The sequence below is a fragment of the Mirounga angustirostris genome, unplaced genomic scaffold, assembly GCF_029215605.1.
Source record: "Mirounga angustirostris isolate CCGP_5_RB_7025 unplaced genomic scaffold, mMirAng1.0.hap1 SCAF_6, whole genome shotgun sequence".
Taxonomy (NCBI): Eukaryota; Metazoa; Chordata; class Mammalia; order Carnivora; family Phocidae; genus Mirounga; species Mirounga angustirostris.
The window spans coordinates 66,810,692-66,822,736 of NW_026991714.1; the positions used below are offsets into that span (position 1 = coordinate 66,810,692).

General features: G+C 50.4%; 1 long non-coding RNA gene across 1 annotated transcript in view; it reads right to left on the reverse strand.

Annotated features, from left to right (window-relative positions):
* LOC135364748 (uncharacterized) overlaps nt 1-12,045 on the reverse strand; it is a 25,712-nt gene continuing 13,667 nt past the window's right edge. The window contains exons 2-4 of the long non-coding RNA XR_010412385.1: nt 7,615-7,800; nt 4,375-4,599; nt 1-4,121 (exon numbers count right to left, since the gene is read on the reverse strand). This is a non-coding gene — a long non-coding RNA (uncharacterized LOC135364748). The remainder of the gene's footprint in view (nt 4,122-4,374; nt 4,600-7,614; nt 7,801-12,045) is intronic.

Here is a 12,045-nt window from a genome sequence, read left to right on the forward strand (position 1 = left end):
TTTATTTTATTTAAATTTAATTAATTAACATAGGATAATAGGTAAAAGCAATACATTTATTTCAATGAACACAATTACTGGTCCGTGGATCTGCAGTCAAGGCCACAAGAGGAGGGGGCCAAGCTGCCTCGCTCGGGTGGGAGGCTCAGGGGTAAGGGAGCACGTCTGGTTTCCGTGGGGACCACAGACTCCGAGCCTTAGAGCAACACCGGCCCCTTACCGCACACCCTGTGGGGCAGGATCTGGGCGGGCGCAGTCACGCCTGCGTCCAGTGGTCATCCCAGTGTCCGCGCAGCTCCGTTCCCTCCGGAGGCTTGACAGGCAGTGCATCTGCTTTCGGGCTCACCTGTTGGCGGGACTCAGTTCCTTACTGCTGTGAGACTGGGGCCCACTCTCTGCTGACTGTAGGGCGGAGGCCACGCTCGTTCCCAACAAGCTGCTGGCCACCTGGCTTCCTTGCCACCTGGGTCTGTCCGCGGACCCCCTTGCAATATGGCAGCTTGTTTCCGCAAAGCCAGCATGGGAGAAAGAAAGGCAGCGGGAATGGGAGCCTGAGTAATACCACCTAATCGCCTTTGCCATGTTCCAGGGGCTATTGGCGGTTGCAGGTTCCCCCCGCACTCAGGGCAAGGGGGATTGTATAGGATTATATAAGGGTGTGGGTCCTGGGACGTGGGGAGTCTGCGGACCATCTTAGAGTCTGTTTGCCACGGGAGTGTGACAGTTCTTGTGGGATCCGCACGCCCTCATCACTCAGCTGGATGTCCATTCCAGGACATTCTCAAGGCCGTCCGCTGCAAGAGTGCAGTTCTCCACCTGGGAGCTCTTCTTCCATGGGACGGACTTGCCTGGGGGACTGGACACCCTGGACTCGTGGAGGGACGGGACACGGAGGTGCCCCCACTTCCTCACCCCCGTGGGCAAGGACAATTCCTGTGCGGTCTCCCAGGGTCCCCAGCAGGGCTGGACCCCAAAGGCAGTTGCCACGGCAGCAATTTTGGAAAACAATGTTCCTTTTCTTGGCTTCCTTCCCTTCCCTGCCTCTCTGCCCTGCTCCCAGCCTCCCTGGGATCGCATCCTAAGTAAGCTTGCCTCGGGGTCTGATTCTGGGGCAACCCAACCCAGGACAGCATGGGTCCAGGCTGAAGGCAGGGTGTGCCTGGAGTCTGAGCAGCTCGGGCAGCTCTGACCGAAAGCCACGGACACAAAGGTCCACGTCTCCCACTCTGGAGACCGGAAGTCCAAGGTCAGGGCTGCTGTCCGGCTTGGTGTGTGACGGAGGCCCTGTTCCAGGCTGTGAATGGCCAGGCGCTCTTGTTGAATCCTCACCAGGTGGAAGGGTGAGAGGCCCCCTGGAGCCTCTTTTATTGGGGCACTACTGCCATTCGCGAGGGCTCCACCCTCGGAACCTGACGACCGCCCACAGCCCCACCTCCTTATGCCACCACCCTGGGCGTTAGGTTTGTAACAGAAGAATCTGGGGACTGGGGAGGGGACACAGACATTCAGACCATAGCAGCGTCTGGCTGAAAGGGCCCTGAGATCCGCAAGGAGTAGAGAGGGAGCCTCACGGGCCTGGTGGCGGAGAGGAGGAAGACGAAAAACCAGACAGGACCCTCAGTAGGTTAGTCAAACGTAGCTCAGCTGGGACCAGTTACGCTGCCCAGGTGTACACAGGGGACACACATCCTCACAGTGTAATAAGATTAAGCAGGTTTTTGCCCTCAGCCACTGATCGTGAGCGCGGCCACGTGGCCATGTCACGCAGGAAGGGCCCAGATGGGGCTGTGGGTTTTGGTTCTCCGACAATCAGTAAAACAGTCGCAGCGTCCAGTAGCTTTGGGGGGGGGCCCTTCCTTCTTACTTGTACCCCAGTTTTCCTTGCACCTGAACAGGTGCCTCGAAATCAGTAAGTCCCAAACCCAGCCCAGCCCACGAGTCTGCTTGCGGAAGGCAGGCTTACTTCAGTTCCCATGACCTGCCGGGTTGTGCCAGCTGAACAGGAAGGCCTCAGACCCGCATTCGGTCCACCACCAGGCCCTGCCATGTGACCTCCGCAATTTCTGTTGAGTCTGTGCGTTTCACTCCGCATCCCCCACTGACTGCCCCAGCCAAGCCCCTGTGTCTCTGGATTTCTGAAATAGTCTCCTCCCTGGGTCACTCGAGATCAGCCGACCCCCGAGGCCCTCCCAACTCCTGCAGGCTCTGCTCCTTAGGAGGAGCAGAGGGAGAGGGAGAGAATCTTCAAGCAGACTCTCTGCTGAGTGTGGAGCTGGACTTGGGCTCTATCCCATGACCTTGAGATCATGACCTGAGCTGAAATCAAGAGTCGGATGCCCAACCGACTGAGCCACCCAGGTGCCCCCATTCATATTTTTATGCTTTTATTATACAACGCGTGTTTTTAAAAATGAGTGGTTATGTTCCCATTGGTTTTTAGATTACGTGAACGATTCTATTATCATCAAATTGTGATTTCACATCTATTTGTATTCCTATTTGCTGAATGTTTCTCTCTCCCGCTTGATTGTAAACCCCACGAGAACGGAGCTGGTTTTTCACCGTTGAATCGACAAATCTGCCATGCTGCTCGACTCCCAAGAAGCTCTCGATGTACCTTTGTTGGCTGAGTGAGTAAGAGCTACCTTTCTACTCTGGATGAAGTTGGGACTTCTAGCCCTACAGGGTCCAAAGCCAGTGTCGCTCGTTTTTATGTAAACCACTTTGATTTCATGCAGGCCAAGACTATCTTGGTTCTTAGGCAGTGGGCTCAGGAGGGACCCAGAGGGAGTTTTCAGTCTGTGCGGGCCCACTGCCAGAGGCTTTGGGGTACGGGCTCAGTGGGACCCTGGATTAACAAGGGTGCCCAAAGGCCAGAGACCTTCTCTGGGACATTTCCTCTGCCCTCTCCTTCAGTCTGTTACAGAGGAGATGACACGGTTAAAGAAGCTTCAGGCTAACTGCTTCCAGATACAGGGGGAGGGCATGAAAGGGAGGCCACTCTCTTCCCGGTGGCAACGCCAGCCGATCCATTGACTCGGGACTGGGAATTGTACCTTGCCAAGACAAAGGGTCCAAAGAACGTTGTTGACTCAGCATTTTGGGACAGGGATGAAGTTATTGAGTCCCAGGAGGCAAGGGATCTTACAGCCTCATGTTGTCAAGACACTTGACACGTTTCCCTGGAACAGATCAGGCCCAGTGAGCTCTGTCACAGAGGAACTTGGGACCCACTTGGGACCCATTCCGAGGTGGGGACATAGAGCAGGGTTTGTTTATAACATATACTTTTTTGGGGGGTGGTAAATGAGGAAGTGGGAAGAGTGTGACCTTTGGAGTCAGATGGACATGGGTTCCTCTCCTGGCCGGTCTCTTGCCGGCGGTATGTCACCCAAGTATTAATTTCTTCTCCCTAACACTAGGAGAAAAATCCCATTTCAGGAGGTGTACAGAGAACTCACTGGCAGCACTGAACGCTGGGTCTCGGACACGACTGGACCCTGTTATCTGAACTGGAAAGAGTCAAAGCTGTGGCCAGGGGGCTGGGCCGGGGGGGCCAGGCTGGGACATATGACACGCAGATTACATTCAGGTGGCCTCCGCCGGCATCTGGAGGCTGCTGGGGGCTGGCCACAGCGATAGCTGGCTTGGTTTTGACCACCCAGCGGCTCGGGTGGGCGCCGGCCCACCACCAGGATGGTTGGGTGTTTGGGAGTGGCTCCCGTGGTTACTCACTGTGTCAGGGTGGGCGCGGCCCCGTGTCGCTCCCACGCCCGGGCTCCGTGTCCCTCCCACGTGCGGGCGCTCCCAGCTGGCGGGAGAGCGCTTTGCACTTTCAGCCGCACACGGAGCCCCAAAGCTTCCAGTGGAGCTGGTGAGACCCCGTCCCGAGTGGGGAGGTCTATGGCAGCGCCGTCGGACCTGCAGGGACGTGTCCCCCAGACGCTGGCACGACTGGAAACCCCGTCTCTTCTCCCCGCTGCGCAGCTGAGAGAGCGGCGCTGCCCACCGGCCTCCAGAGCTGGGTATGGGTCCCCGGTCTGGCGGCTGGGCTTGCAGACCCCGTCGGTGGGTGGGGCAGCCGCTCGGGAATTCCACTGCCTGCTCCACCTGCCTTGAGGCTGGAAAACACAACAAAGGGAGCATACATTATTCAGGCAATGTGAGCCTGTGGGTCCCACGCCCACAGCGAGTGGCAGGCACTCTCCAAGGGGGCGTGTGACGCACGGGCTGTCATATCTGGCTTCCAATAATGGGAATCCCCCGCAGGGGGATGCCCAAGTGACAAAGCTGTGCGTTCCCCTCCCGGGGCCACAGAAAAGGATCCTGGTGGACAGAGTTCATTCAAGCTGATAACTTCCCTCCCCAACCTACCCTTCTGGTCCTTTCAAGCTGGTTTCACAAGGTTTTAAGTAAGTCACCCAGGGGTGGGTGGAGCAGTATCCTTGGGAGCGGCTCCCAGGGACCAGAGATGCCAATGGAGATGGAGCACGGGGTGTTTCTGAGGCCGAGGGTTCTTCGGAACTGCAGTTGCTCTTCCCTGTGCGCCGATCACGCGTGGGCTTGGGGTTTGACGCCTGCACTCCAAGAGGTTGTTGGCTAGGGATTCAAAAATATGTGGAATCATAAGATAGGTGATATTTCTCCTTCCTTCCTTGGTTATGACATGATTGTCCTGGAGCTAAGCTGTCTGAGATGGTTTACACCTCGCCCGTATCTCGTATTGCAGGCTTATCCTCAGATTTGGGCTTTGGCACAGATGCCAAACATACAGATGCCAATTAGGAAACTAAAATCCAGTCATTACTCTGAGATTAAATATTTCAACACAGTGTCTCAAACTATAATTAAGGCAGCAAGCTTCATTACCGGGAGAAAAAAAGCCTGAGAGGCGACAACTATTTTTGGAATTATTCTTATGTTTGATAGGATCACCGCCACTTGATGTCTTATCAGCTTGCCTCCAGTCTACCCAAACTTACCAACCAATCTAAATAAAATGCCATGAAGCAACACGTTTGAGAAGCAGGGAGGTCGCAGGCAGAAGAGGGGAGGAGAGCAGGGCAGACGGGTGGAGCGCTCCTCCCCCAAAAAGGGTGAAGAAAGAAGGTGAGATAATTAAAATCTGGAGCCTGTATCGAATTGTAAGAGGTGGTTCACTTCAATTGTGACCCAAATTTATCCTTTGTGTTTTGTTGCATCCCCTAGCTCAAATCGCAGTTGCAAGAGTATGAAGTCCGGACGCACTCGGGTTGTCCATGTCTCCGGCGTACACTAACGAAATTCATTGTTTTAGAAGTATCAAGGTTTCTATTGTTTTATAAATGACAGGCCATATACCACAGAAGATATAGGTAGGCCGGAAAAAAATGACTTGTTGAGGAAATTCAGCTTAAAAATCCCATTTCCCATTACCTGAACATTTGGTCAATTAGCTTCTTACGGTTTCATTTCTCTCTCTCTCTGTCCTGCTGTTTTGGCATCATGTGAACCCTTTCTTAATGGCTTTTTTAAAAAACGAAATGAGTCAATGTAGATAAAGAGCTTAAAAGGACCATATAAGTGTGTACAATTATTATTATTGCTTCTGACTCCAGAAATTAACTGAACTAAGAATATTTAGAAGATACTTGAATATTTTACTGTATTTTTAATACTCTTATGGCAAGTTATTTCCAAAGCAGTGTCGGAAAACACCACGCATTTCAGCAATGTTTGATGCCAAGTATAGGAAGCCACATTCACACCCAGGAAGATTCGCCCCACTAGGTTACGTTTTCTTTCTTTCTTTTTTTTAAAATTTTTTTATTTTTTAAAGATTTTATTTATTTATTTGACAGAGAGATAGAGAGCACAAGTAGGCAGAGGGAGAGGGAGAAGCAGGCTCTCCGCTGAGCAGGGAGCCGAACGTGGGGCTCGATTCCAGGACCCCAGGATCATGACCTGAGCCGAAGGCAGATGCTTAACGACTGAGCCACCCAGGTGCCCTTGAGTTACATTTTCTGACAACCAGCGTGATGTCACCGCGTCAGAAATGGAAATGCATTTCATAGGTAATATTCTCTAACCTGCAGGTAATCAAGAACATCCCTCTAACACTTACAAACTTACCTATATCTAAAAGGAATCTTCCTTTTTAGAGTTATTTTACAAAGAAAAATGTCTAAAGTTTTCTCCCTCTGAGTCAGTAGCCCTCTAAACTTTATTATGGTAGGTGGGTATCATAATATAGACAATAGCCAGCTACAGTAGAATTACAGACTCTATTTCAATGATCGGAGAAATGTGGTTATCGTCTGGGTATTAGGAGAAACCAGGGACTGCTCTTTTTGTAGGTGTGACATTGACATTATGGTCACGTAAGAACACATGTATTTTTTTTAAGGTTTATTTATTTATTATTTGAGAGAGAGAGAGAGAGAGAGTGGGGAGGGGCAGAGGGAGAGAGAGAGAATCCCAAGCAGGCTCCATGCCCGGCGTGGAGCCTGACGCGGGACTCGATCCCACGACCCCGAGATCATGACGTGAGCTGAACGAAACCAAAAGTCAGATGTTTAACCAACTGAGCCACCCAGGCACCCCCCAAGAACTCATGTATGTTTTAAAGAAATGCATATTGAAATACGTAGAAGTGAGTTGAGATAATTTCTAGGATTAAAAAAACAATTCAGAGAAAAAGAGAGAAAGGGACAGTACAGCAAATCTTGCTAGTTCTTAAATCTGGGCGTTGGGTTTATCACTCTATTTTTGTGTAAGTCTAAATTTTTACAAAATAAAAAGGTTTTTTAAAAGGCTAATTCAAACACCTGGTTTCAGCAGTTTATCTCTCAATTACGCAGAGTGTAGATGAGACGGAGAGATTCAGCTCAGTTTGAGCCCATCTGTCAGAAGAATTTTCTCTAACTGAGGACTTCTCAAACTTCGGCGCACATCGGTCACTGGGGTGGGGAGGTGTCCCACTCTGGAGCGTCTGATTGAACAGGTCTGTACACGGGCCCAAGAAATGGCGTTTGTAACAAGTTCTCAGGGGATGCTGACTCCGCCGGGCCGGGGGGCCACACTTTCTCGCTAAGCCGCCTTTTCTAAACTACCTGGGGCGTGTTTTTTGCAATTGATTTAATTTCCTTTCTTACCAATTTTGTTTATCTTGTCACAGAGCCGGCTCTTAGTGTCATTGATCTTTTCTATTGTCTTTTTAATCTCTATTTCATTTCTTTCCACTCTGATCTTTATTTTTGCTTTCTCTAGTAAGTATGCATTTCATGCATTTTCTTAATTATTTCGTGTCAAGCTTGAGCTTTAACTGTTCACATGGGCCAGTTGCCAACCCTACTTATTTTATTCTGGAATGAATGATATCATTTATAAGATTAAAATTACTTATAAAAACATATTTTAAAAAAGAAAAATAGATTTATAATCATTTATAAAAATAAGTGATACAATTTATTCTGGAATATCAGAGTCAAATCTTGAGATTTTGTTAGAAAGGCTCTGCACTGTTTGGTCCTGGCCTACCTTGCTTTCCAATCATATCCTTCACTGTTTTCCCAGCTGCCGCGATATCAAGCTATCTGACCTCTAAACAAGTCAGGCATGTTTCTATCTCAGTACCTTTGTCCACGTTCTCATCTGCTGCTGGAATGCATGTGTGCACTTACACACACACACACACTCACACACTGAGTATCCAAGACAAGGTCTGGTCCAAATCCTCCTCCTCCATGAAGCTCTCCTGGACTACCAGCATCCATGGTGATCTCCCCCGCTGAGAACCTCTCAGTCTGCACTAATCATATCCTGTCATGAAATAAATTTTATATTATTATTCACTATACATACATATATATATATATACATATATGCATCTTATCTCTTCACTAGACTGTGAACCCCCCCGAGAGCAGGGGCTGTGCGCTATACAGAATATCGTTATACGGCCCACAGATTTTGGCCCAGAACGATGTATTAATAGGCAAGTCCGTTTTTCTACCAACTGAGGGGAAATAATCACCTTTTTTCTGAGTAAATAGGGGATGGAACCCGCAGTCTGCAGATGGAGGTGAAGCATCAGTGAGAGGCTAATAGAATTGTAATATCTGTTTACCTCCAAGCAGAACTGTGCGAATAATAAATGTTTATGCAGGCCTTTGAGATCTTCAGATGAAAGAGACTTTAGAAGAGTCCAGAATGACGATGATGGCTCTGGGGACTCTTTCAAAGCCTCAGACCAAATCTCTGGGCCCCCTTCAGGTTTTCTCAGACTGGGAGGAGGGTCGAGGGCTCCTCCCAACACCCCTGGGGGCCTTCAAGGAAAACGAACTTTAGGGGCACCTGGGTGGCTTAGTCGTTAAGCATCTGCCTTTGGCTCAGGTCATGTTCCCGGGGTCCTGGGATCGAGCCCCACATCGGGCTCCCTGCTCTGCGGGAAGCCTGCTTCTCCCTCTCCCACTCCCCCTGCTTGTGTTCCCTCTCTCGCTGTGTCTCTCTCTGTCAAATAAATAAATAAAATCTTTAAAAATAAAAATAAAATAAAATAAAATAAGGCTGGAGGTCACTCCAGCTCGTGATCACAGACACCGGGCTTCCTGTGCAGAACTGAAACAGATGCTCCTTTTCATTCTCTAGCGGGGAGACGTTGAGCTCTGGACCAGCTGTCTCCTCACAGTGCTCCAGAGTCCCAGGCCTGGGCTCTCAGGCCTCAGGGTGATCCCTGCAGTCACCTGTGTTAATTTCTCCGTGGTCACAGCCACTTTGGTCTGAAAGCACAGGTGTTGGCCTGCATTCTGCTCTTCGGGAAGCATCTCTCCCTCCATCTCTGTCTCTGTCTCTCTCCCCCCTTCTTTGTAGGATGGCTCCAGGGGTCTCTGGATCACCCCTGGAAAACCCATCTGTGGCCCAAGCTGGAGAAGGTGCCTCACATCCGAGCTCAGGCCTTCTCCAGCCTCTGTTTTCCTTGGCCACGATGTTCCCCTCTTTTCTTCTCTCTGCTTTGTTCCTGATCCTTGTTTGGGTTGACTCGGCTCGGCACCACTTTAGAAATAATTCATTAGCCATAAAAAACTGTCTTCTCGAAATCTGTAGTTACGGGGCACCTGGGTGGCTCAGGCGGTTGGGCGTCTGCCTTCGGCTCAGGTCATGATCCTGGGGTCCTGGGATTGAGCCCCGCATTGGGCTCCCTGCTTGGTGGGGAGTCTGCTTCTCCCTCTCTCTCTGCCCCTCCCCCCGCTTGTGCTCTCTCTCAAATAAATAAATAAAATCTTAAAAAAAATCTGCAGTTATGACTGCCTATGTGGGATGACAAGGAAAGAACTCCAGTGTTTTTACAGGCCCAGGCAGACGTGGGGACAGCTATAATTAAGCAGTAAATCACAACAAGATGCTGTTAGAGCATGCCTCAGATGTGTTGGAAAAAAGGCCAGTGCCCTCACCTGCCAGCAGGAAAGAGAGGGGGTGAAAAAAAACAATAGCCCAGTCAAGCTTGAACAGACAGGCCTTCTACCTGCTAGGATCATAAAGCCTCTCCTGGCTTGTTTTTCCAGGAATGAAAAATCCAATGTACAAAGGGCCAGGGTTCCATTCTCCGCCAGATGCTAATCCCCTCTGTTGCAGCGAGATCAGGTCAAACCGTTTCCTGGTTGGCACGGAGCAACTTTGGGCAGCCTGATGCACGAGATTAGAAGCGCTCGGCCCGCTGGGGCTGGTGTGCGTGAAAGTCTGCAATCACAGCAAAGCAGCAGCAGAAAATGCGCTCGCATAGACCCTGGGCGAGAAGGTGGAGGTTCTGAACCTGAGGCTGGCGTCGTTTAACCGGGATTGCAGGGCACGCTGGCTCCTTGCTCTGGCCTCAAAGGCTCATTGTTGGTGTTCGTCCCTGCACGGGACACCTGTGTGGGTGGCCCTTGATTCCTGACTCAGACTTGAGGAAAACAGACACGCGCTGGAGGAGTCCCTGACTCTAGGTCTCTAAGTGCCCTTTGAGCCCAATTCAGGATATGTTTCCGGGGAAGGAGGAGTCTTCTGGGCAAGTGTGAGCCAGAGATGAATTAATGATGCCTCCTGCCCACATGACACTGGCAGGAGAATGCTTCCCGAGGAGTCACAACTGGCTTCTCACCCCTGGAGTGTGACCCCTCTGTGGGTCGCAGACTCCTCATCGCAGGACCCGATTCTGGGAGAGACCCGAGGGTGATATAGTGGGGCTCCACATTTTTTTAAAAAGATTATTTATTTATGTATTTACTTAGAGAGAGCATGAACAGGGGGAGCGGCAGAGGGAGAGGGAGAAGCAGGCTTCCTGCTGAGCAGGGAGCCCGACGCAGGGCTTGATCCCAGGACCCTGAGATGGTGACCTGAGCCAAAGGCAGATGCTTGATCGACTGAGCCACCCAGGTGCCCCCAGACGCCAGATTTTCTGATGCCTTCCTTTAGAAGGCTCTGAGGAAGGGGATCAGAAGGTTTGTCACAACCAAAGTGCTCTGGTCTGGACCATGTGGGCCCCACCATCTGGGCAGTCATAGAGTCTCCCGGGAACTTATCAGAAATGCATTCTGGCCGACAGAATCAGAAACCCTGGGGATGGGGCCCGGAAATCTGTTTTAACAACCCCTTCGCTGAAGTTTGAGAACCACTGGCCTGTACGAAAAGCACGCCTTCAGGGAGGGAGGCAGGTGGGGAAGGATGCTTTCTTGTCTGCCCCAGTGGGCTTCATGTTCCTATAAACACCCGTTTTGCCCCTCCTCCCCAACCCAGTTTATTCATGTGGAAATTAGAAATTCTTTTCCCCTCTTACCCAAGAGAGGCCTGCTGATGCAGGGGGCAAACATTCTCTCTCCACCTGCCTCCCATCTCATGCTGGAGCCCAGCTTCTGCTCAGAGAAAGGTGTTCCCGCCAGGACCAGGCCTCTTTGTCCCACAGGTCCCCTGGTCATTTCGGAAGCAGGCCCGCTGCGCTCAGGTGAGGGACACCAAGCCTCGGCTGCTCCCCGACAGGGAAGGAATCTGCCCGGGGGCTCAGGAGGCTCAGGGAATAGTGGTAAGGCAGTCCACATACAGGCAGAGGGCTGAAGGCTGGGGCCTTGAAAAGCAAGGACAGGGGCACCTGGGTCGCTGCTCAGCAGGGAGTCTTTCTCCCTGTCACTCTCCCCCTGTGCTTTCCCTCTCTCTCTCAAGTAAATAAATAAAATCTTAAAAAAAAAAAAGGCAAAGCAAGGGTAAACGTCCTCAGTAACCTTCCACGGGCTGTTATCAGAAGAAATGGTAAGGCAGGGTGTACCCGCAGGGCTCCGAGCCCTTTCTGAGAAAGGCATGGTATGAAGACTATTCATACGCAACGTATGACTACACCTGGCTGATGTTTCTGTCTGATATAAAACAAATCCACCTGGGGATGCTGACAACAGGTTTGGGGCTGTCGGAAGAGGAAGTGGTAGAGGAGGATGCTGGGCAGAAAACCCTTTCTTCTTCTTCTTTTTTTTAAAACATTTTATTTATTTATTTGAGACAGAGAATGAGAGAGAGAGAGAGAGAGCACAAGCAGGGGGAGCAGCAGGGGCAGAGGGAGAAGCAGGCTCCTCGCTGAGCAGGGAGCCTGATGTGGGGCTCGATCCCAGGACTCTGGGATCATGACCTGAGCTGAAGGTAGATGCTTCACCAACTGAGCCACCCAGGCGCCCCAGAAAACCCTTTCTTACCCACCATAGCGCACAATGTATGTAGATTAAATGAAAGAATGCATCAATAAATAGCAGTATGAATTTTTTTTTTTTAATCACATGGGTCTGCTAGTCTTTACGATATCTTTGTCAGGCAGTTTCTGAGTAGCTTTTTATTTATTATTATTATTTTTTAAAGTAAACTGTACACCCCACATGGGAGGCTTGAACTCACAACCCCGAGATCAAGACTCACACACGCTCTACCACCTCAACACACCTTCTCAAAGCCCATTTCTATAGCTTTTATTTTATTTTTTTTAACCTCAGAATTGGATCAAACATGTCCTCATGATTCACGCATGCCTTTTATTTAGTTATTTGTAATCAT